The sequence below is a fragment of the Siniperca chuatsi genome, linkage group LG13 (assembly GCF_020085105.1).
Source record: "Siniperca chuatsi isolate FFG_IHB_CAS linkage group LG13, ASM2008510v1, whole genome shotgun sequence".
In the NCBI taxonomy this organism is placed as follows: Eukaryota; Metazoa; Chordata; class Actinopteri; order Centrarchiformes; family Sinipercidae; genus Siniperca; species Siniperca chuatsi.
In genome coordinates, this window is record NC_058054.1 from 5,905,668 (window position 1) to 5,930,150 (window position 24,483).

Here is a 24,483-nt window from a genome sequence, read left to right on the forward strand (position 1 = left end):
GTAGGAGTTGTGTGATCAGGTGGCAATAGTCCTCAAACAATTTATAGGATTATAATTATCACTCACAGTTAGTATAAAAAGTTGTCCTGTCTTAAACTTCCAACTTCTGGTGGATTTGATGTTCCCTTGTTGACACAAAGTTCATGAAAATACGTTAAAGAAAGTGTATACATCATCCATGGGCAAATAGATCTGATGACTGCAAGGTGGCACTACTGCATTTGTCTCTCCTCCATTTAAATGAATGACTTCCGGTGTTCATTAAGTTGCACATGAAAGCACTAGTTTCTGCAAACATTTGCTTAGACCATTGTTTCATTGAAGCCTGTGTGACTCATTAATTCAAGAATGTGTTTTCTCTTTTGGTGCGAGTTCTGGAGAATTTAATATGATCTGCAAATTCATACAGTCTGCCACTGAAACAGTATTGTCTTGTTGAATCTTGTGTTTGAAAATGGAGGAGTCATTAGCGGTGTGCTATCACTTTTTTTTTTTTAAATATCACACTACCAGAGCACAAACCGCAGCTTTGTTCTTAAGGTGTGTTCGGACGGAGAGCGAATAAAATTTTTGCCTTCCGTCATTTGCTCGTATTTGACCAGTGAACTGTTTGTGCAAACAGCCCCAAATAGCTGACTTACCAACTGTACAGACAGCAGCTGGAAGCTAGCTAGAAATGGACACAACAACCATACGTGTGGAGTGTGTCTGTGTGAGTTTGTGTTGAACTCAGCTGCTGATTATGTTGTTATATGTTACATTAATGCAGGTTCAATAAACCCCAGGATAAACGTGAATATTTCGCTCAAGTTGACCAGAACATCTTCACCAGAACGTTAACTGTCTATGTTCGCTCTAATCAATATTACTTTATTACCTATAGTACATCAGACACGCAACACCACATTCTAATTCATTGCTGAGTGTGACGCTACTTTGTTGAACTACAGGCAAATTTGTCTGCAGATTTTAATTGTGGTATAATGTAATGCTACACGTCATTTCAATAAACGATCAATGGTTTCGATTTTCTGGAAACGACAGTTATTATTGGCACAACCAGTAAGAGGTGGCTTGTCAGGAAGACATAACATATAGGTCATTTTAAGTATTTGACCAAATGACCAATGCTGTGGTATTTCTAGTGAGAACAGTCTCTTTTTACACAAAAACAGGAGGCAGATTGTCAAATGTGCTGATTACATTCCCACACTTTTCTCTGTGAAACCAATCCTGTCTAAAAAGAGCTTAGATTTTAACATAATGCATGTATTTTGTTCTGTAGGTACAAAACCTACATTCCCATATCCTGAACATAAAACAACTCTCATCATTTTAGAGGTTGTAGAGGAGAACGAGAGAGAAGAAAGCCACCTTCAAATCTGACGACTTCAAATTGATTCTCTGCTCTTTGCTCTGGTCATGTTCTGATCTTCTTCACCCCGACTGACACGTGGAAAACGTTTGGTGTCTGGTTTAATCTCTTCTCCCTCCAGACAGACAGCAGATAGACAGACAGTGCCATGTGGCCTGGAGGTGGTGGATAAAGGTCATGATTGAGATGAAGAATTAATGATTTTGTTTTGCCTCCGTACCACATTCTGCTAGTCTGAGAATTATTTAATTTTAATTCCTCCCACAGAAGGAGTTGTCTGTCTTGTCAGTGTTGCTGCAAACTCTTCAGCGGCTTAATTAGAGAGACAGAGACATTTATCTATCTCAAAGTCTGTGAAATCCTGGAATAATCTCCCTTTTAAAGTTCATGTGTATATCAGTATAATGTGTTTACAACATCTTAATTAGTTTGTGTAAAATCAATTTTGTTTGTCAGTTAAATGTATGTACTTTCTTAAATTAATTTGTTATGTTGCATTTCAGACATTCACATCCAAACTTTTGCATAATCACACGTTTGTGATTATGTCAAACCTATGTTGTGTTTATGCCCATCAGCTGGATGTGTTTACTGTATGTCCAATTCTGTATAATTTACGTAAGCTCAGTGCAATTCACTAAACACCTGTCTATGCGTCTGTACTGAAAACATTTACAGTCAGATCAAGCTGAACCTACACGACTGTCAGTGTAAACAATAAGCAGCGAAAGTGTCAATGCCTCTAACAGCTCTGCCAATGTTGCCAGCAGTGATGATGATTTTACATTAACAGTGTTGCGGTTGGTAACAGTGTGATGAAGAGTGTGAGCTGTGGCGTGAAGCACTCTGTCTCTCTGTGTTCCCAGCAGACTACCAAACAGGCCTTGATAAAAAAAAGCCTTCAAATCATGTTAGAAACATTTGAATTATGTTTTACAAAATATTCCCTACTTAAGGTCCACTTACTATCTTTTCTTTTTGGAGATTTCAAACACATCTCATAGCTCAGTTATCATCACATTGCATATATGGAACTTCAGTCATCTCCATGACAACTGAACAAACTCCATCCACAGGTGAAGTGAAATACAGGTCTCTGTCACATGGACTCGTGTTTGTGAGTACTTCCAGGTGTGAAGTACGACCACATCACACCTGTTTTAGCCTCTTTACATTGGTTCCCTGTTTGTTTTAGGATTGATTTAAAGATCTTATTGATTACTTTTAAGGAATGCAACTGCAAGGGGGCACAAGCCAGTGTCTTCTTGTGCCAGTCCCAAGTCTGGATAAATGCAGAGGGTCGTGTCAGGTAGGGCATCAGACGTAAAACACATGCCAAATTAAAAATGCGAATCATGACAATGACTTCCATACTGGATCGATCAGGGCCCGGGTTAACAACGACCTACAGGGTACCGGTGGAAATTGGACTACTGTTGGTCGAAGACAAAGAAGGAGAGGAGGAAGGTGTGTTCGTAGGCAGAGAGAGAAGAGGAAAGCTAAGAATGTAGGACTGACAGTAAGGACTTTGAATGTTGGGACTATGACAGGGAAGGCTAGAGAGTTGATTGACATGATGCAGAGAAGGAAGGTGGACATACTGTGTGTTGAGGAGACCAGGTGGAAAGGTAGCAAGGCTAGAGGCTTAGGAGCAGGGTTCATGTTGCTCTACCATGGGGCAGATAGGAAGAGAAACGGAGTAGGAGTTATCCTGAAAGAGGAGTTTGTGAGGAATGTTCTAGAGGTGAAAAGAGTATCAGACAGGTTGATGAGTTTGAAGCTGGAAATTGAAGGGGTGATGTTCAACGTTGTGAGTGGTTATGCCCCACAGGTAGGATGTGAGTTAGAAGAGAAGGAAAAATTCTGGAGTGAGTTAGATGAAGTGATGCATAGCATCCCCAGAGGTGAGAGAGTGGTGATTGGTGCAGATTTCAATGGGCATGTAGGTGAAGGGAACAGAGGTGATGAGAATGTGATGGGCAGGTTTGGTCTTCAGGACAGGAACGCAGCAGGACAGATGGTAGTAGACTTTTTAAGACAGAATACATGTGTGTCAATGAGAGAGACCCAGGTGGAATGGTGAGGTTACAGGGAGCAGAGGTGAAGAAGGTGCAGGACTTTAAGTACTTAGGATCAACGGTTCAGAGCAATGGAGACTGTGGAAAAGAGGTGAAGAGGCGAGTGCAAGCAGGTTGGAACGGGTGGAGAAAAGTGTCAGGTGTGTTGTGTGAGTATCAGCAGGAATGAAAGGAAAGGTGTTCAAGACGGTGGTGAGACCAGCGATGTTGTACAGCTTAGAGACAGTGGCACTGAAGAAAAGACAAGAGGCAGAGCTGGAGGTAGCAGAGCTTAAGATGTCGAGGTTCTCTTTGGGAGTGGCGAGGACGGACAGGAACAGGAATGAGTACATCAGAGGGACAGCTCATGTTAGACGTTTTGGAGATAAAGTCAGAGAGAGGAGAGACTGAATATATTGGTAGAAGGATGCTGAGGTTGGAGCTGCCAGGCAGGAGGTCTAGAGGAAGACCAAAGAGGAGATTTATGGATGTAGTGAGAAAGGACATAAAGTTAATTGGTGTGAGTGAAGAGGATGCAGAGGACAAGGTTAGATGGAGGCACATGATTCGCTGTGGCGACCCCTGAAAGGGAACAGCCGAAAGGAAAAGAAGAAGACGATTGATTACTTTTAAGGCTCTTCATGGCCTGGCTCCAGACTATATAATAGACCTTGTAATCCCTTATGAACCTTCACGTAGTTTGAGATCTTCGGGCAGGTGTCTCCTGTCTGTTCCTGAGTCCAGGATGAAAACTAAAGGGGACAGAGCTTTTGCCATCAGGGCCCCGAGGCTCTGGAACAACCTGCCCGAAGAAATTAGGTTGTCTGAGTCAGTGTCTTTGTTTACGTCTCTTCTCAAAACACATTTATCAGAAAGCATATCCTGATTTTACCTGAACTGGCTCTATATGTTATTGCTTTTGTGTATTTTATGTATTTTACTTCTTTATATTTCATCATTCACTGTGGTATTTTATTTCTCTTGTTGTGAAGCACTTTGTACTTTGTTTTGATAAGTGCTCTATAAATAAAGTTTTATTATGATTATTATTATTATTATGGGTATGCTTGTGCTTATTAAAAATGTTGCCATGAAGCACTTAAAATGCATTTATTCATTTTATTTTGGCTTCTTATTACAATATATGTTATTACACAATTTATTGTTTAGCATCTCATAAGGATTATGCTATGTGTCCAACGATGAATACCCAAAGGTAAAAAAGGTAGCACACACACATATTTTCAGGACAAAACTGAAAACAGGACAAACTATGATGCTAATGTTTTGGCCTAGTGGCCTTCATCAGAGCAAGGAGGAAAATGGAAGTCATGTTATTTATATACAGGAGTTGGCAAGTGATTGGCTTAAAGGGCCACATGGTAATTCACTTCCTATAAGGTCCTATGTGTACGATATGTTTGTTTGTATTTAATAAATTAAGGATAACATTTTATTAACTTCCTTCTTTGTCTTTTTGGTTGTAGTTTACTTTTTTTAAATGTAAAATTAAAACTCTCTTCTTACATTTACATTATGTAAAGCTTTGAGCTTCATTTCTTGTATGGAATTGAAGTTTATCTATTCATTTATTTCATGCCTAACATGGATTATCTCCATGTAATTCTACCACAACAGCTACAAATTCATATTTTCTATGCCGTCCATTTTGTCTTTTATGCCGGCCAAATACACTTGAATGCGTGACATGATGAACTTATGATTTTCAATCTCTGAAGTAGAAGTTTATGAGGTACAATTAGTCAGCAGGGCCATTAGCCTGCCAGTCAGGCCTTGACGAGGCGAGTCATCGGGGTCTTTTGCTGTTGTCACTGCAGTGCCTAATGAGGTTTGTCAGAGCAAAGGGCAGCTCAGCTGACGTGAGAAACCACACAATTTATTTCTTTGAAACTACGGTCAAGGCTGACAAATCGTCTCTGCTGATGATGATGTATCAGGAGAAATGTTCCTCATCTTTTATTGGTCTTTTAAAAGGTATTCATTAAATGAATTTAGAACATGTTTTTGGACAGCTCTGCCCTGCCTTCTCAATCTGGAGTGGAAATGAATCCACACCTCTGAAAATACCAGGGATACAAGCTATATTTTCATTCAACCTTCAGTGCCAAAACAGCCTCATTAATTAACACGCTTTCTCTCAGTTACTTCAAAAGCGATTTAGTTTCTTTTGTCACATATCAGCCTTTGGATGGAGCTGAAATGAAAGGATTGGATTCAGTTTACAAGGATGTCTTTGTGTGTTTCGGATTAGCATATTTTAGGAAGGTCAAAGCTAAAGAGGACGTTTAAAAGGCCTGATTTATATTTTGTTTTAACAAAGGTCAGTAAACAGGATGTGATGACAAACTGCCCGTACCCGACCTCTGATATCAGGGAAGAGGCTTCCCATGTGATTAGGCATTAAAAACCCAAACACACACACAAACACAAGTCATTAAGCTCTTATTAGCTGCATCACTAAAAGCTGTACACATCAATAGCAGGTCTGGGCTTTGTGCCATACATCCTCTACAAACCTGCAACACGCTGGCTGATATTTAGGATTTATTGCAGGAATTCACCTCTCAAAGGAAGTAAATGACCAGCCTGAAGATGTGAGGAGGCAAAGCGGCCACAAATGAGATAATTGTTGTCTGTTAGCGAGGGATCGGTGAGGACATTGATGGGAGTCGAGGCGTTGATAATTCTTTCAGGTACAAAGCTTTGGTTCGCTGTGATCTCAGTATTTTTATCTTCCTCATTTATATTCCAGACAAGACGCTCAGACTGTGTCAAATGGGTGATAATTGCACAGACCTGAGAGAGTCTCACTTATATAGCCAATGTGATGTGACAAAGCCCAATCCAGCTCTGCTGATGGGAAGAATGGTTGGACACCAACAGCCCACAATCCACTGCTCTGCTTCATTAGAGCGGCAGACTGCCATTGGCTGGTTTCAGATGAAGCTGTGAGATGATCATAATTGTGAGCCCAGTCTTCACTTATCAGATATATTGTGGAGGATCACTTTTTACTTTCTTATGATGATCTGAAGCTCAATCTAATCATAAAAGACTATCTCTCTGTAACACGTGTTATAGAAGAGGGCTGCCATTGGCTCAAAATACAAAGCCAGTCACATGCTGCTGAATATGAAGAAAACCAAAACATGATCCCAGAATTCATTTTTTTATTTGGCTGCATTTTTCGTTTGATATCTGATGTTTCTGCTTTAAAGGAATAATTCAACATTTTGGGAAATTAGCTTATTCGCTTTCTTGACAAGTTAGATGAGAAGATCAATAACACTCTTATGTATGTCTCAGTATGAAGCTGCAGCCAAACGCCGGTTACCTTAGCTTAACATAAAGACTGACAACAGAGGTAAAGAGATAACCTGGCTCTGTCCAAAGGTAAGAAAATCTGTTACCAGTGGAGTCTGGAGGAAGTCACTCACTGGGGCAAGAAATAGTCCGGCACCAACATCTGGACATCTACAAATGGAAACTGAATCATGGGATCATCACAGGGATTCAGACATAATTCATTCATTGATTCATGTATTCTCTATTTAAAGGGTGATTTCATCCAAATATGAACAGTTCTTTTAAGTAAGGTAGAAAGTAGTTCCAGTTAAAACTGTTGACAGCATATTCTGCGAATTATCCAGAGCAACAGGGATTTTTTTTAGACCTGGACAAATACAACCAAAACTATCTGCATGGCTAGATATCGCTAGAGTTAAGTGAGAAAATATGCTTTTCTTTATGCTTTGGGTGAACTGACCCTTTAATGCATGTTCCCAAGAAGCCTTGGGTTTACAAGAGGGCATACTTTATTTGAAAATCACCTTAATTAATTTTTAATTACTGTACACAACATTCATTTAATCACAATTAAGAATCTGAACTTCTGAATGTCAACAAAACAGTGTCAGTTTTCATTTCAATATTTATCCATTTCAGACGGAGAAAAAAAACCTGACAATGTAGTGTGAGAGTTTTCTTTTTCTCTTTGGTCGGGTCAGGGCATTAATTAATTCTACCGTGACAAAAATAGAATATTAGGCATCTAATTAGTCTTGGCAGAATATAAATGAGTGTAACTATGATTAAATGACCCGCTGAATCACGGCTGCTATTTAACACCTTTTAGGAGAATTAAAATGTGTTTGCAGGTTGTAACTTTAGAGACAAGAGAGAGAAGGGTAACATAGAGGAAAGATATAAAAGAAGAAGACCAAACAGAAATAATCAAACAGCCTTTCCTCTTCTCTCATCAGATTTCCATATCACCGCATTATTTGCCTTCCTGGCCCTAAAGGAGAAATAATCCATTAACCCTTTGAACCTGCCGCCACTAAAGCACAAACAGCTCCACTCTGATTCAGTAGAGTCATTAGCGTCTCCATTAGTTCCACACTCAGCAGTTCAGCTCCTGTAGACACCATTTCAGACAGCCTGTGGACTAAAGAAGCATGTCTTTAGTAACTGAGAAGAAGCTCATTATGGCAGTGAATCAGTTCTTCCTTATGTTCAGCTTGGAGAGAAAGTCACAATTCAAATATAACTTTGCAGGTCAAACATTAAGATTCAGAATCAACAGATGGTTGGTGACATTTTGATGGCGAGCGCTGAGACAGTCCTGAGCTCTGAGGAATGGTGCAGCTTGCCCATAAAAATGCTGAATTGTCGTATGATTGCTTGACCTTTTCAGCAAACTGCTGATGGGAAACGAGGTGTTTAACTTATTCTGTGTCAGCCTGAGCATTAGTGTCAGTGTAGATTGAGTCCGACCTTTGATGGTCCTGAGCCAGAATCTGACTTGAGGTAAAAAAGGATCTGACAGTTTTACGCCCAGGTGTCGACGTTTCAAGAGCATCGTGTTCTTCTTCAAGGTAACTGCTTTACAAGGTTTCATCATCCAAGCCTTCATTAAATCTTGTTCAGTTTGATGTTACATCCATAATGATAGATGATACGAAGAATGTAAAATATGTTTTTTGACAGGAAATATTAAATCTGAACCTGAAACGGCAGAAGAGAAGAAGGACAGGTTTTTTTATCTGTTGCTACAGAACATCAAAACAGTGTTACTATAATCTTTTGTCACTATTATGTCACTTGTAGTCATGTTTGTGGTAATTGTGGTAGTACATGTCCAACTCTGATTGTTTCTGATGATGCAGAGGATATAAAGCTCTACTATCAACATTTTTAATTCAGCTTTTTGTAATCAACATTTGTTGTATTAACAATTAATAAAAATGCAGCGCTACAGAACATTGTAGTCTCTTTTAATTCAATTCTTTAGTTTTATGGAACATTTATTGTATGGTTCAGTCTCACAACTCTCATCAAACCCATTTCCAGCTGGAGCTTTCAAGAGTTGGTGGACACCAAACCGGAGCTACAAGAAGAGTGAATGTCGGGGTTTGAAAAGAAAGATGACTTCAAATGAATCCCAGTGTTGCTCCGTGTCTGCTGGATGTAAATAGGCAAATATTTGCTTACAAATTAGCTGTATATATATATATATATATATATATATATATATATATATATATATATATATATATATACACACAATATTCTTATATTAACAATGGGTCAGAGTATGTTTAATGTAAATGGGGTTGTTGTGACAAACCAACGGCTCTGACGGTTTGAGCTTTTTAGCATTGGTTCTACGGCTCTTAAGTATACTATTTTGGTTCACTCTCATGGCTCTCATGAGCATTGTGTCCAGACACAGCAGGCAGCTGCTTTCACACCAAAAAATCTCTGATAAACCCCACTGTATGCTACCCGATCAGCACAGAAACAGCAAACAGAAAAAGGTAGCAACTAGCTGGTGAACGTAGTGGAGCATTTAGCAGCAAAAATTTTTTTCTCAGGAGTTGGTGGAAACCAAACCAGAGCTAAAAGGAGAGTCAATATTGGACTTGTTGCTCCTTAATGCCCGATGCATAAATAGGTAAGTTTGCTATCACATTTGCATATCAACTTTATAATATGATTGCATGTTAGGGTTTTGTTTACAGCTTGTTGCCGCCAAGTGGCCAAAAAAAAAAAAAAATTATCAATCAATTAACGCAGGCTTAACTTAGAGACCCAAGAATATGTCAGGGCTGTGGGAGCAAGAGTAATTTTATATTAACTTAATCATGATGAGGATTGTGTCGATCAATTTAATAATTCTGATTGTACATCTGATGGAGCTACCTACAATTGTGCAATGAGTTGTGTCTGTTTTTTTGTATTCAAGGAACAAATGTTATTAGTTCAGCTGTGATATGTTCTGATCATATCAGCTTTTTCTTGTTGCCTCACTTGCTGCCACCGCATGAGCTGCTGTTGCTGATGTCTCCTCCTGCAGTGAGCTGCTGCTGGAAACAACTGATGCTTATGGAGTTTTTGTAATGGAAGCAGACTGCTGCATGGAAATGTCCTCACCTGTTGTAGAATTGAGGTCAAAGCTTTCACAAGGTTTGTTTTGTTCAAGACACCTGAAACGCATCAGCTGTGGATGCCTGATCACCTTTGGCATCATACATCCTCTCTCTCCCTCCCCCTCGCTCTCTCATGGTCAGTAATTGATGTTTACATGGGAGGAGAAATAGTTTGCTCAGATCAGCCACGCTGCTGTCAGAGGGAGATTGGTGGAGGGGAAACAAGTGTCAGCTGTGACAGGAAGAAGCCCTGCAGAGAAAAATTACCGACATTGACGGGAAGAAAGTGAGAGAAAGAAGAGAGAGAACGACCTGATGAGAGACAGACAGACAGATGGAGAGAGACAGACAGGAAGAGGACAGCATAGACAAAATGAGAGAGAAAAAGAGGCAGAGGAGGAAATGACATACGTGAAGGAGAAACTTAATCTAAATGGAGAAGGTAGCCTGAGGCAGCGCTAAATGCATTAAGAGTTAGTGAAGAGCAGGAAATTATGTTATTACCAAAGAGTGTGAAGCAGGTTATTAGAAATGAATAATTGTCCAAATGTATATGTGGGCAATTTCCTTTTTATAAGTTTGGGCCCAGAAACCATAACAGCAGTACTGCAGTGTTTTATAAAATGACTCCAACCAAACTGTGATACAAAACCCTGACCAGTCAGATTTCTCTCTAATCCCACGTTTTACTTCTGAAACATTTTTGTAAAGTCTCGTTTTTTTACCGGTCAAAGTTTAGACAGGTAGCGCTCTGTGAGATTTATAAGAATGAACACATTTCAACCCCTTCTTCATTCAAATGAACAGGTTGCAAATTCTTGACTTTTGGTGCACTGAAAAGGCAGAAAAGGATTAATTTCTAGCTCAATTCACACAGCTGCTGATTTATGCACTGTCTAGTTTTTCTGTCTAAGGTCTCGGTCAGACCAACATTTCTAACAGAAAAATTTCAGACTGAAATCAATAGATTTGTGATGTAATTGCTGTGATCAGAGTATTTGCTCTGGAAGTGAAGTCAATTCTGTGCTTTTATGTAGACTTTAACTTTGGTGAATGATATGTCGACCAATTGTAGAACGTCTTGACGGTGCTGATCTTTGAGTGAAGAGAGACCGGAAGAGTCCAAGATGGAGGAAGCTAAAATATAGGCTGTGTTGTACCATCCAATTTTATATATGCCACAAAGCTTCCAGCAACACCTGTTTTGAATTTCTCACCTTCTTGCCACTTTCTGGTGTGACTGGCAGTCAACCTAGACTTTTGATAGTGTCATCATGTTGTCCAGTGATCTGTGGCTGGTTCACTTTCCTATTAGCAGGTTCACTTCTTGGTCCCGTCCAAATCCATCAGTGTTCTCAAAACGTCCAGTAATCTGTAGACAGTCTGTATGTCCTAATAGGACATTTCGTCATTTCACACTATTGAGGCAGTTTCTCTCTTTTAGCAGCGTTTTGTCACAGATGAGAGCAGCTGTCAGTCACAGCTGACGGGTCGGAGATGCTCAGAGGTTGTTAGGACTCTGAAACCTCCTGCTGTGAAGCTCAGGGTCTAATATCACGCTTCAACACCCTTCAGGGCTCCTCAGCTGGATACAAACCTCGAGAATCAGCCAGTCAAACAGGCACTCACCCGCTCAGTCATTCATTCACTCCTGCAGTGAAGCTCTGTGTCAGGCTCCACAACACTCTCAGTACCCCACAACCATGAAAATAGGGAGTTAGTTCATCAGTCAGTAAAACACTGATACAGTTAGCAAGGTTGAAACTATCAGCCTTAAGTGCTTAACAATAACATCACCTCATGCCAAAGGTCAAGACAATTTGCTTTGTTTTTTAAACAGTGCTATAAAGCTAGTCTACTAACTTACTTCCTCCCATAGGATTGTTTATAATTGTGTGATATTATAATGGTATGCATGAGCAGAGATGTTGAGCAAAGTGCGGCATGCTGGTGTCCTCCCTGGACACCTGGACATCCCTCTGTATGCATAAACATCTCTTTTGTGGCATTAGTGACAATTCTGACTAATATACTTCCATAGATATCATTTTATTTTCTGCAGTGAAGCAGGAGATGAAGTCATTCCACAGATGCAAGTGCTTCATAAAGTACAGCAGCAGCAGTCGCTCTGCTCCACAGCAAACCAAGCAGCATAATTTTTTAAGTTTTAATTTTGTAACATTAATCTAGCTTAAGTACAATTCATAAAACATTTAGTGCGACCACCACTTAGTTGGTCCAATGTGGCATCAGGCCTGGTTATTGAATATAGATTGTTAAGGTTTCAAGCAACATTTGGTCTTTGTAATAGTAGATCCCCAACTAAAAGAAATAATTTTAGTCCTCCTGATTTCTGGCTAGATCCCTTGGCATAAATCTGCATATAAAAAATGACACCCATCATACACCCTGCAGCTTCATTAATCACAAACCAGACTAACTGAACATAGATGTTCTGCAACTACACTATATTTCTTTTTACCATTTCTAGCCTCTGAACAAATCTCTCTCCTCTGCTTGATTAGCCAGCAGTACTCAGCAGTACAGCATAGATTCAACAGTCGGTAAACACTTCTCTATTGACTCTCCCAATGTCCTATATTTCTGAGTGTCTCTCAATAAACAAGATATTTGTTTTAGTATACCTAAATAAGTGTCAGTGATACAATGAGGAGGATGGTGCTGTGGGACTTTCTGTAACATTTGCAGACGCACATTTGGAGTTTGTCTCAGTTAAAACTCAATTCAGGATACTATTTGCATTCATACCAGGAAAAAATTAAGGAATAATATAGAGATAAGCTTTTAGATCAACATGACATTTCAACCAAAAGGTATTTACCAGACACTCTGTCACAACGTCTCACTGCCTGATCTGAGATAATCAGTAATTGTACTGTATATCCTTCATATATTTGAGAAAGCTTAAGGAGCTCTGCTGTCTAATATCTTGAAAGAAACAATTCCACTTCTGAGGCTGTTGGTGTGTCAGGTGAGATAAACCAAACACAGCTTCATAGGTTCAGACAACAGATAATTTAAACTATTTTCATATATATTTTTGCTCCTGTCTGACATTATGTGAATAAATCTCATTTGGGTTAAGTGAAAAGAAATCTGAAGCACAACTTTAACAAAAAAAGAAAAGACAATTCCACCTAGGCTACAATTTAAATCAGATACACTTCTAGAAGTAAAGAGATTTCATGCTTTATTCAGACATTTTTCTTCCAACCCAGAGGAAAATTTTGCTGCTGACAATAGTCTTTTCTTTGTCTCATCAGAAATAAATCATCTTATTTGGAGATTACTGAATTCTGACCTGTTTGAGCTCAGTTATGTCTAGGAGAAATATGCTGGATAAAGAAAAGATGTTATTTTGAAGTTTCCTTTCATCTGGGAAAGACTGCCTGAATAAATTCAATAGATAGAAATGGTAGAAAAAAAAATATACCTGGTTGTACTTGTCTGTCGAGTGTCTACCATTCTCTGTTCTCTGCTCTATCTCTCCAGCTCCATCATTGCTGAACCAACAGAGATCAGAAAAAGTTAATCTCATGTTAGAGGCCTAAAGCAAACAACTACCTAATTTTTGGAGGATTTTAGAATGATATACAAATTAAATAACACACATTTCTATGAAACAGGCAACACACACCACATACATATAGGTCTATCATCTCAGTATAAGGTAAATACTACAAGCAAAATGTACATCCTAGTTGATGTACCACTAGCTGCACGGCTAACAGAGCTAACTAGCTACAGTTAGCGGTTACTTTAAAGCTATCTGTCCATCAGGAAACTCTGTAAATCACCAATAGTTGATTTTTAACTGATATCTGTTGCACATGTCACTGGGACTTGAAGCGCTTTTGTGTGCCTCCATTTTAAAAAAAACTTTCATGTATAAACGTGCTCTTGTGTGTTTGTCAGATGGTTTTATGTCAGAAACATGGCTGAACAGTACTGATGACCTGCTGCTTACATGGTGTCCATATAGTTGTTGACAGGGCCAACTCTGCGGTACATCACTGCCTTTAAATGAAAAATGAATCTATGATAAAACTTATGTCAGGAAATCCCAAACCTATAATTGCATATACAACTGGCTGATATCCAGCGTAACCACTGCTACATGTCTAACTGTGTGTCTGGTGTCCTTTCTGTCGGCCAGTCTGTCTGATCACAGTATTTTATTTGAAATACTCTACTGTGTGTGTGTCAACTAATGATAAGATCTTGTCAGGAAGTGAAACTCTGTTGAAATAAATTCCTCCAGAATAATTTCATCTTCCCCTGACTCTGCTGGCTGACCAGCCATCCATCCATCCTGCCTGTCTGCACACCATGTTCACCAGCCAATATTCTGAGTAATTGAGCTATTTTGGATAAAGCTCCTCTTCATCTTCTTCTTCTCTACACTACAGCATAGTTGTACTGATAGTGAGGAAGAACTGCACATTGGCAGCAATAACTGGAATGAGCAAACCAATCTACATTCAATAACATCACATTACAACACAAAATCAATGAAAGTAAATCCATATCAAACTTGTGCATCATTAGAAATAATCCCTCACTACTTTCTTTCTCTCTCTGGACTGAAGGTTGGAGACGCAGAGGCAGACGCAGACGCATCTAGCCAAAATTCAGGGTGGTAATTATGATCTGCATGATTAATTTCCTCACCAGCTGAGCTGCTGCTCTCCAATAAAGGATGATTTGGGCTCTGATGAATTTCCTTTCAACAACACTTTTAATGAAGGAGGTGAATTGAAATGCTATTTTCAGGTTTAATGGAAACCTATTTCCCTCTTTTCCTCAAATGAGGTCATTAATGGATATTAATAGTGAAGCTCAGGTGGAATCAATGTACACGCCAGTTATCTACACTGATCAATGATTTGTTAAAGTTGCTTTAAAAAGTATTTCTAAGAGATATTTTCAAATATTGTTTGTTTTCTGTAGCTGTAAAAAACTTATCCATATTTGTCATGCTAGTAACATGACATACTGTATGGTCCTGATCAATAGATTTGCTACTATCTTTAAAATCCTTTTTCACAGCAACAAAATATAGTAGTTGATAAAAAGTGTATTTTCAGTCAAGGTAAATCCATATGTGTTCCAGTAAAGTGCACAGAGATGATCAATGGATTAGCAGGGAGGATATTGTCATACTGTTGTAAATGGGTGTTCAATACAGTAAAGGGCAGGGCAACAGTAATGTAACTAATACCAAAAAAAAAAAAATTAAATGTGCTTTTGAGCCATGTATACATCCATTCTATCTGGGATCCTATCCTTTTTATCCAGTTATTTCTTGTTGATGCTGATCTAAAAAAATGCTCTCATTCTGCACCAAAATAAACCACCAAAAATAAATCTTACTTTCCGTGTGACAGAGGAGCGTACCAGGATGTGTTTACGTACTGTAGGCTAAATATAATTATTCTGCCACCAGCAGTTGGTTACAGTTGAACATTATGTTGTTAGTAGCAACCACCTCTGGCAAAGTTCTATAGCAGTTAATCTGACATTGTTACATCCGCCATTTTGTCAGATCTGTGACCAAGCATCTTTTATCTACTCCCCAAGCAGCCTTATTGGAGCGTTATCTGTAGGTGCTCTTTTATTTTGTCTATGTGATTTGTTAATTTAGTTTTTCTGTGATCAGTTTACTGCTAAGCAAGCTGTTAATTTACTGTTATTGACTGGTATGTATTTAATTTACTGTTAATTGACTAGTATGTATTTAACTCTTTTCACAACAAAATACGTTTTTAAGGAAACGTAATTCTGACTGGATTACTATTACTGTTTGTTTTCTTAACATAAGGGGAAATGTGGTTAATTAACATATCTATCTCACAAAATAGTTTCTAACTAAATGGATCAGTAAAATGTTCATTGACAATTATTTCATTTGTTTTTCACCAAAATATCCGATCTTGCAATAAAATATCTGCTCGTAGTGACTACAGCATTATTAAACTTTTTATGACTATGTTTTAGAGACTAGCAGCACTTTTTTTATACAGACAAAGTGCTTTTGTTGCATACATCTAACCACAGACGGTACTCGGATGCGAGTGAATATATCGCTCGAGTTGAAGTTCAGGAGCAGTAAAACTGACATAGTATCGTAGGTTTTGTGGATTAGTAATGTAATTACAAACTGTGTCATTGCCATAATGACACCTGCATTTTTTGTTGCTATCTCACACCACTAAATGCTTAGTCAAGTACTTAGTTTAATTTATTTACCCTTTGAAAAGATATTGCTGAATTTCATAGAGAAAGCACAGTGCGTTTTTTGTAGAAAAGCAAAAAAGAACCTTCTTCTGCTAATTATTGCATTCAGATGGATTAGCAACATCATCTTTGATATGTAGATGTAAACTTTCAATGTCATGATCAAAGAGAATTACTTCTGCTTGGCCTGTTCTTTCTGCTTTGATATTTTGATGTTTAATTGTTATAAAGATTGCAGGAGAGTGTGAGGATTACGCTGCAACATCTTTCTTTTATGAGAAGTTGTTGAAAAGTGTTCACTCTATGATGTGGATGTAAGAGCTGTCTGTTGTTGTGTAATCTAGAAGTAAGCGTGTTAAAATTGGAAGAGGCCGACTGACAACAACTTCCAGGAGGCTGCTGCCAGTCTGATCAGCTTTGTTCCAAAACAAAAAAAACCTGAGTTGCCCTGAAAGAGAAACCAATAGGATTAGCAAAGCTGCTGTCTGTAGTTTTCTAATGTCAGTGTTTCAAGGATAAAAAAGGGAAAGTTATACTGAACTTTTAATGCCTTTTGGATCTCCTTTTCTTCTCTGACCTGCTTTCATAAATCCAGGATTATAAAACACCTTCAGGCTGTTTTTAACTGTTATTGAACCAGTCGTGTTTTGTAAAAAAAAAAAACCCCAAAACAAACATTAATATTTATAGCATCTGCCAGGAGGAGTTGCTACAAGGTGAGCAAAGGTCAGATAACTCACACTCAGAGACTTGGCCAGCTTCACCTCCATCCAGCACAAGGATGATCTCCCCCCTGCGTGGAGGGCGAGGAGGGCTCCCTTATACCCTCTTGAACTGATTTTTAGGGGCATTTACTAAACTCTGAAATAATGTATAATTATTATGTTATATTGTCAAATAAACACTCAATTTGTGGAACAAAGCTTTGTTTTATTTGAAAAACAACAAGTAACAAGTAAGAGCAAGAAAAAAAAGTTTATGAGCATTCAAGGGCACTTTTGGCCAAGCTCTGTTAATTTCTGACCCGGCCCAAAACTGCTGCTTCCGTACTTTCTCTTTCCCCACGTCTGCTGTAGAAAATTTCGATATATTGTTGAGAATTATTACATTTTGACGGAACGTTTTAACCGGTGCAGCTTTTCTAGCCTTTATGGCACTGGTTTAGTGGCCCGCAAGTCGAATCAGTGAGTGTGAGGTACACACACACACAGGGAAAGTAGAGTCGAAATGAGTCGGAGAAATAATTTCACATGGCGTGCTCTAAAAAGAGAAGAAGTAGAAGTAGACAGCATAAACAGAGCTTTTAATCAAGAATGGACAGACTCTTACATGTTCAATCTTCCCACAGGCAGTTCACAACCAGTGTGTCTCACGTTCCGAGATTGTGGTGATTATTAAAAGCGGCAATGTGAAGTGCCACTACGAGACAAACCACAGAGCATCTTTTGAGCAGGTATACAAGGGGGATGGATTTTGGTCATTTTGCTAACAAGGGGGATGGCATACCCCCTCGCCCCCCCTCAAATCACCTACTGGCTCTAATGTAATAATCAGTACAGTCCCAAATGTAAGAAGATAATGATGTTTAGCAATTATACTGTTTACCATGTTCGCCGTCTTAGTTTAGCATGTTTGTGTGCTAATATTTGCTAATTAGCATCAAACACAAAGTACACAAAGTATGATAGATGTAAGTATTGGAAAATTAAAAATGTGTTCTGATGATGGTGCAAAATAAAAAGTTAAGGAATCATTAAGATTACACAGTTCATCCTGAGAAAGATATATGTCTCTACCAAATTACATGACATTCCATCCAATAGTTGTTGAGACATTTTACTCACTCCACAAATGTGAACCTCAGGGTGGTGCTAGTGAAAAAGTCAGGGGATCACAAAAGTCAGTAGGATTTATCCTCTGTGGACCATGAATGGCCATTTCATAGCAATCTATCCAATAGTTGTTGAGATTTTTCAGTCTGAGCCAAAACTGACCGGCTTTCAGACCAGCATTGCCGTCCCTATAAAGCCACAACATGGCTAAAAATTGTGATTATGGGGGGGCATACAAGGCATGGACTGGAACCTGGGCAGTAAATACAACAATAGAGCACAATGAACCATATACCTGTGAATGATGGGCAGCTCTTGGGTTTCAAAAAGTAATGTCAGTAATAAACCGTTTCAGTATTTGATGTTGAAAGTGACAGCTGACATTTAGTTTGAATGTGGTGAACATAATCCCGTTGTTGGGTAAACATAAATGAGTAATATGTCAGAATCACTGCAGCACTGATGCCATTATTGCTCTGCTGTTTACTCTGCAAAGTAAATATACCAAATTTTAATGCTCAGCGGGCATCTGACATTTAAAGGCAAAGTCTGGAGCAGGAAGGCTTCGCTCCAAGTTTTCTATCAGCAGTGAGTTGGAGAGAAGGAGCCACTTTTCATCATGTTTTGTTGGAGTGTCTGTTTGTATTTTGAAATATAGTGTACACCTAAAAATCCAGTAGAACAATTTATAGAAAAATCTTGTTGGAATAAACAAGAAATATGATTAAACTTTTTGGATTGTTGTGTGGAAATGTTTTCCTCTAGCAGAAACTTGAAAGAAAATAGTAGACTATACAAGCACACATCAACAGATGTGGAAATTTAAGATAAATAATAAAGACTGAATGAAATAAATATTATTTATATTATCAGTTGTAAACATATGCCTCTGATAATATCGTCCCAGTGGGACATATTGGAACGACATTGGCTACAAACATGAATGGATTTTCTTATTTGTGTGCCTACAGATAAATAGTGCAACAGTGATGCACAACATGTGGTCATTACACAGTGCTTTGTATATGTGCATTGTAATAAAACATAAAAATAAGTCTTGAAAAAGTGTTTTCACTTGACCTTCACTTGCAGTATTAACCTGCTTATTATGTAGAGTATTCTCAGGATCCAGCAGTGATGAAAACATGTAGATGCAAACCTGTAGCCCACCCAGCAGAGGCAGGGAGTGCCTCTCTGAGGAAACCTGCTGTTGTCTTCATCATCTGACTGGAAGTCTGAAGGCATTACACACCATCTGTCAGGTAAGGATTAAACAACACAGAACTATCTGTACCCAAGGCTCTCTAACTCTCACTAACAATCTACCTTCTTACACATAACTGAGAAAAAACAGGACTAAAATGGTATAAAAAATATTTTCATAAATAGTTCTGATTGTGTCCAAAGATGCAGCATATATTCCTCCAGAGGTTATTTGAAATGTTCACAATTGGAGCTTTTGTAAGACAGTGTTTTAACTGGATTCCTAAATCAGGGAACGACATTCATCATGCCATACTCTTTAACAATTAAGATTGTTAAGATTCTTTAACAATTATTTCAAAATGTATTTCTTATGTGATCCATGTCCAAGGCTGGATTATCAACAGGACGAGGCTCCCAGACCCCCAGGGGTCCCAAAAGCTCCAGGTTCACTGTGAGTCAGTTGGTTTTGGAAATTTGATTAGCTGATTAGGGAATTTGCACCATTTACTGTAAGTACAGTAGCAACGTACGGTGGGTCCTGCATTATTAGGCAATTGATGGTGGTTGGTCAATCGGGGCCAAACAGCACAATTTGAAATCTTGTTGTCTTTGCTCTAGGGCTGGGTATTAAAAAATGACGATACCAGTACCAATACCAGAACCCTTAAAGTGATACCAATACCAATAGAGTATTTCATTTGATACCTTTTTTCCTACTTCATTCAATACCTATCATGTGAATGGAAGCATTCAGTTGCATAAAATGCCACCACTCCTCCCCAACCAAATGATTTTTACACAAATACATTTTGAAAGTGTTCTTCAATTGTGCGCATAAGATAAGTGTAGAGAGCCAGCACAACAAACAAGCCTTGTTTATCAGAGTGTTGCGTAATGGGAAACGTAAATTATGAAGGACTGAGTTAACAGTTTGAGTCAAGCATAGAGGTTGTATTAGGCTATGTGTAGCTCCGCTTGTGTCTGTTTTACAAACCAAACGCAAAAAAACAAACAAACACAAAGTTAGCGGTGGTGCTGATACAGCAGATTGTGGGCTTAAGTTTGCCCGGTAAGCACACCGATCTCTTCAGCTGTTGTAGTCCCTCCAGCCCAGCCCGCGGTCACTTCTCCTCTGGAGCCATCTCTGGGCTAGGCCACACACTGGCACACTCCACCAGCCCTCCAGACACTGGCACACTCCACCAGCCCTCCACACACTGGCACACCAGTCACCGGATATTGCTGGGGCCAACTTGTATTTTGTTTGGGAAGTACAGACTTAAGTATCACGCACTAGAACTCTTTGTGGATTTAACCTCAGCAAGAATGGTTTCCAATTCAGGTTCAATTCAGCTTCGAATACCAACAACAAGGACACTCAAACACACACAGTCACTCTGAAATGCTCATAGACACCTGGGTAAATACACACATGCACCCAAAAACTTGGGTGGACATTGTATTAACTTAAATTCCCTAAAGCAGGTGATCACAACCATTTTGGCTCACGACCCTTTAAAGCAAAGCAGTGTCTACTTGTGGCCCCACATCACAGGCTGTGGGCTTAGTGTGGACATGAGTTGTGAGCAGTTCAACCAAAGAGCAATTTTTTTTACCTCTAAGATTGTCTTATTTGTCATTTATTTATTTATTTCTTAGCCCTTTAAACATGACCCCTCGCAGGTTACCTTAACCTTAACCATTACATCTGCATGCCTAAACCCAACTCTTACCCCAATCTTATCCAAATAACTTAAGACCAATTAAAACCATAATACTAAACTAGATGGTTACCCTGTGGGGACCAGATGGAAGGTGAGTACCCACAATGTGAACAGATTTTTGTCCCCACAACATGATAAATATACAGCAGGAACACACACACAAACACAAACATGCACACAAAACCTTCCAGCATCACCCTTTATCTTGACGTGTCATTGATGAGGCAGCCAGCCAATTCCTTGACCTTCACTTGCATAACATGCAAAAATGCATGTGAAGGATTAACTTGAAGATACTCTTGAAATCTGGTTGTGGTTGTATACCAAATACTGCAGAGTGTAGAGTAGTTTGTGCCATCTGTGTCAATCCACTGTCATGGCACAGACATTTAAATGCCTGACAGGCTCCCACTTGCATTGCCTTAAATACAGTTAGACATGTCATTATCTGGCCCTCTTTAGGCTGCCTGGCAGCCTCTTACTGTTAGTTGTCTTCCTGGCAGGTTTAACATGTCAGTCTGCTGCCTGTGTCACTGCTTGTATGTTTGGCAGCCTGTAGTTAGTGTCACTTTGTACCTGCTGCCTTTAAGGGATTGTGAAATGCACTCCGGCAGGCCAACGTACGTTTAGAGATCTCCCCTAACTGTTAATATTTAGCAAGAGCAGAAAAGCCTTGAGGGTGTCGGTGTGTCAGATGAAAACATGAGAAGTAATTGTGTCCAATGCTTGGTTACAAGCTTAGCTAGCTAACCAACAAACAAACAGGACTTCGCCCCACTTCCACTTTAGCCTAATCACCACTAACTTTCACTGTTTTTTTCATGTCTTTTGTGAAAAAATGGGACATGATACTCTTGTGGACTTTATATTTGTTTACTAGATTATCTATCGTGTTGTACATATGGGGAATGTTGTTCTTTCACTGGTGATATTTGTTGTTTCCTGGCATGAGGGACAATGTTGCTAATTTGACAGAGGTTTGCGAATCCATTTCTGCTGCACTACTTTATTTTTATACCTTTGGTCTGAATATTGTTTATGGTATCTCATCTGTTTCTGATTTGTAATAACTATCGTTGAGCTTGTTGTCCAATACCGTTTTCATAGTTTCACAATTGCTTCCAGTAAAACTTCAAAAGATGAACTGCAGTCTTTATCGGATTTGTGCAGAAAGAGTTAGGAGGCTTGTGGAACTTAAGAAGCAGTTCAGGATGTCACCTCTCTATATTGTGAGCCTAGGAGGTCAGTGCCTGCCAGGCTGAACTGAGGGAGCAAAACAACCTGAACATAAAAAGTAATCTTTCTTCAAACCTCTTCGCCTACAGTGCACTAGGACAAACTACTTTACAACAAGACCTGCATTTCCTCCACATGGCAGAGTCCTATTTGACCTAATTTACAGTGGAACGAGGGGCAGCACTCACTACCTAAAATGCAATGCATCAGTGTACAGTTCACAGAAGAGTTGACTTCTGTCTGAAACTCGATTTCTCTCCCTCTTTTCTGGCTCCCAGCAGCTTGATCTCTGCTCCAAACTCTGAGTGTCTTTTCTGTTTCAGCCAACTGGCCGGCCGGTCGGGCAGCAGGCCTCCAACAGCCTGAAGCTGCTGCTGTGAATATAAAGCAGAGTCAGAGTGCATCGATCACCGGCTCGCTCCATCTGGTATTCAACATAAATACGAGTGTGGACAGAAAAAGATGAGGCAGCGGCTCAGGAACAGCTAACATCATTCAGCAGCAAACTCACTCATCATGTCAGAGACACTTTGATACTTCATTTCATGCCATTACTGTATCTACTAATAACTGTTTACTGACAGCTCACTGTAGCTTTGACCCCAACATACTGATGGATGACAGTATTGCTTTCAGTCAAATAATTTAAATGTATTCTGCTTTTGAAATGATCACTTTGAGTATTGGCTAAATCAGAAAAATATGAAACTGTATATGCAAAATTTAGAGTAATGATGTGTTGTAAAAATAAAAACAAAGTCTTCCTCCATGCTGTGTACACGTACAAAGAAAGCTCTTATCTTCATTATTAGACAAGAACACGACAACAAATACGAATATTGGCATAATTCAGAGCTCAAAAGCTTCTGTTTCTTATCAATATTTATCTACTGAATCAAACAGAATTATTAACAAATCCTGAGTCAATGTTTGCTCAAACATTCATACTGTTTGTATATGAATATTCAGCTCTTCCTCAGTCTGAATAAAAGAAGTGTTCCCAAATGCACTGTTAAAGACTGTGGCAATTGTGAAACTTCAGTGAGCAGATTGAAAGCAGACGCTCTAACTACAGATGAAAGATGCAACCAGGATGAATTCATAATTATGCATTGTACATATGGCACTCTCATCATATCACTCACTTTGAGTGGTATTCAAAAACCTGCCTCTTCAACCTGCTCCCTGCTGATGTCCCTTCTTCTTTTCAAAAGTACATTCAACATGTTTATCTGTTAGGAGTCAATTGCTGAATAAGTACTGAGTCAGATAAATGTTTATTCAGTCTTTGAGTCCTGTACTCATTCACTGTGGTTCATTTGGCCAAGTGAGAGTGAAGTCATTCGGACTTTGGGGGCACTAATTAACAGAAACACCAGAAAATTCAAGTTAATTTCCTCTTCTAAGAGAACTGCAGCATGGTTTGTCAGGGGTGAGAACTAAATCCAGAGACAGGTGAGGATATCTGTGAGCCAGTGAGCTTAGACATCTGACCAGAACAAAATGAACAGAGGGTAAAAACGTACACTCACTGATTGTGTTACTTTAGGAAATAGTACCAAAATTCAAATATTTAACCAGAAGGGTATTTTCTGGAGAAAGATGCTGGTTTTCACTAATCAAGTAAAATACCTCAATGTTTTGGTACAATCTGGTGATCCTCTGACGTTTCCCGTAGCACCCCCATGAGGTAGACATTTGTGGTTTTGAATGAAATATCTCAACAACTATTGGATGGACTGATATGAAATTTGGTGCACACATTCATGTCCCCTTCAGATTGAATTGTAATAACTTTGGTGAACCTCTGACTGTTCATGTAGCGCCATCATCAGGTCAAAATTTAAATTTATTCCATCAGCCTCAGCTGTACTTTGTGTTTAGTGCTAATTAGCAAATGTTAGCATGCCAACATACTAAACTAAGACGATGATCGTGGTAAACATTATACCTGCTAAATATCTTAGTGTTGTTACCGTGAGAATGTTAGCATGATTACGTTAGCATTTAGCTGAAAGCAAAGAAAGTACAGCCTCACAGAGCTGCCAGCTCTACACTTAGCGTAGAGAGAAATCTGCATAAAAGTTGCACACACTACATGGTCATCCTCCACCTTGACCTCCACACCCAAAAAGTAGGTGTTGGATGTCAGTTGTGTGCTGCAGAATTGTGCGGTTGGCCTTTTTCACATCCAACATTTTGACTTGTCACAGTAGGAACAGCAAAGGTGTCACTAATAGTAACAATGGCTCTGTTCTGTTCAAGTGTCCCAGTAAGCCATGACAGTGTGACAGTGAGCCAGCATGCATAATACCAGGACCCTGAAACCGAAGCAACTAAAGT

General features: G+C 39.1%; 1 long non-coding RNA gene across 1 annotated transcript; it reads left to right on the top strand.

The window, feature by feature from the left end:
* The first annotated feature begins 15,445 nt into the window (after positions 1-15,445).
* On the top strand, positions 15,446-22,751 carry LOC122887337. Its single transcript, XR_006380512.1, has 4 exons — positions 15,446-15,507; positions 17,491-17,595; positions 19,089-19,236; positions 22,464-22,751. It is a non-coding gene; the product is annotated as an uncharacterized LOC122887337 (long non-coding RNA).
* The last annotated feature ends 1,732 nt before the right edge of the window (positions 22,752-24,483 follow it).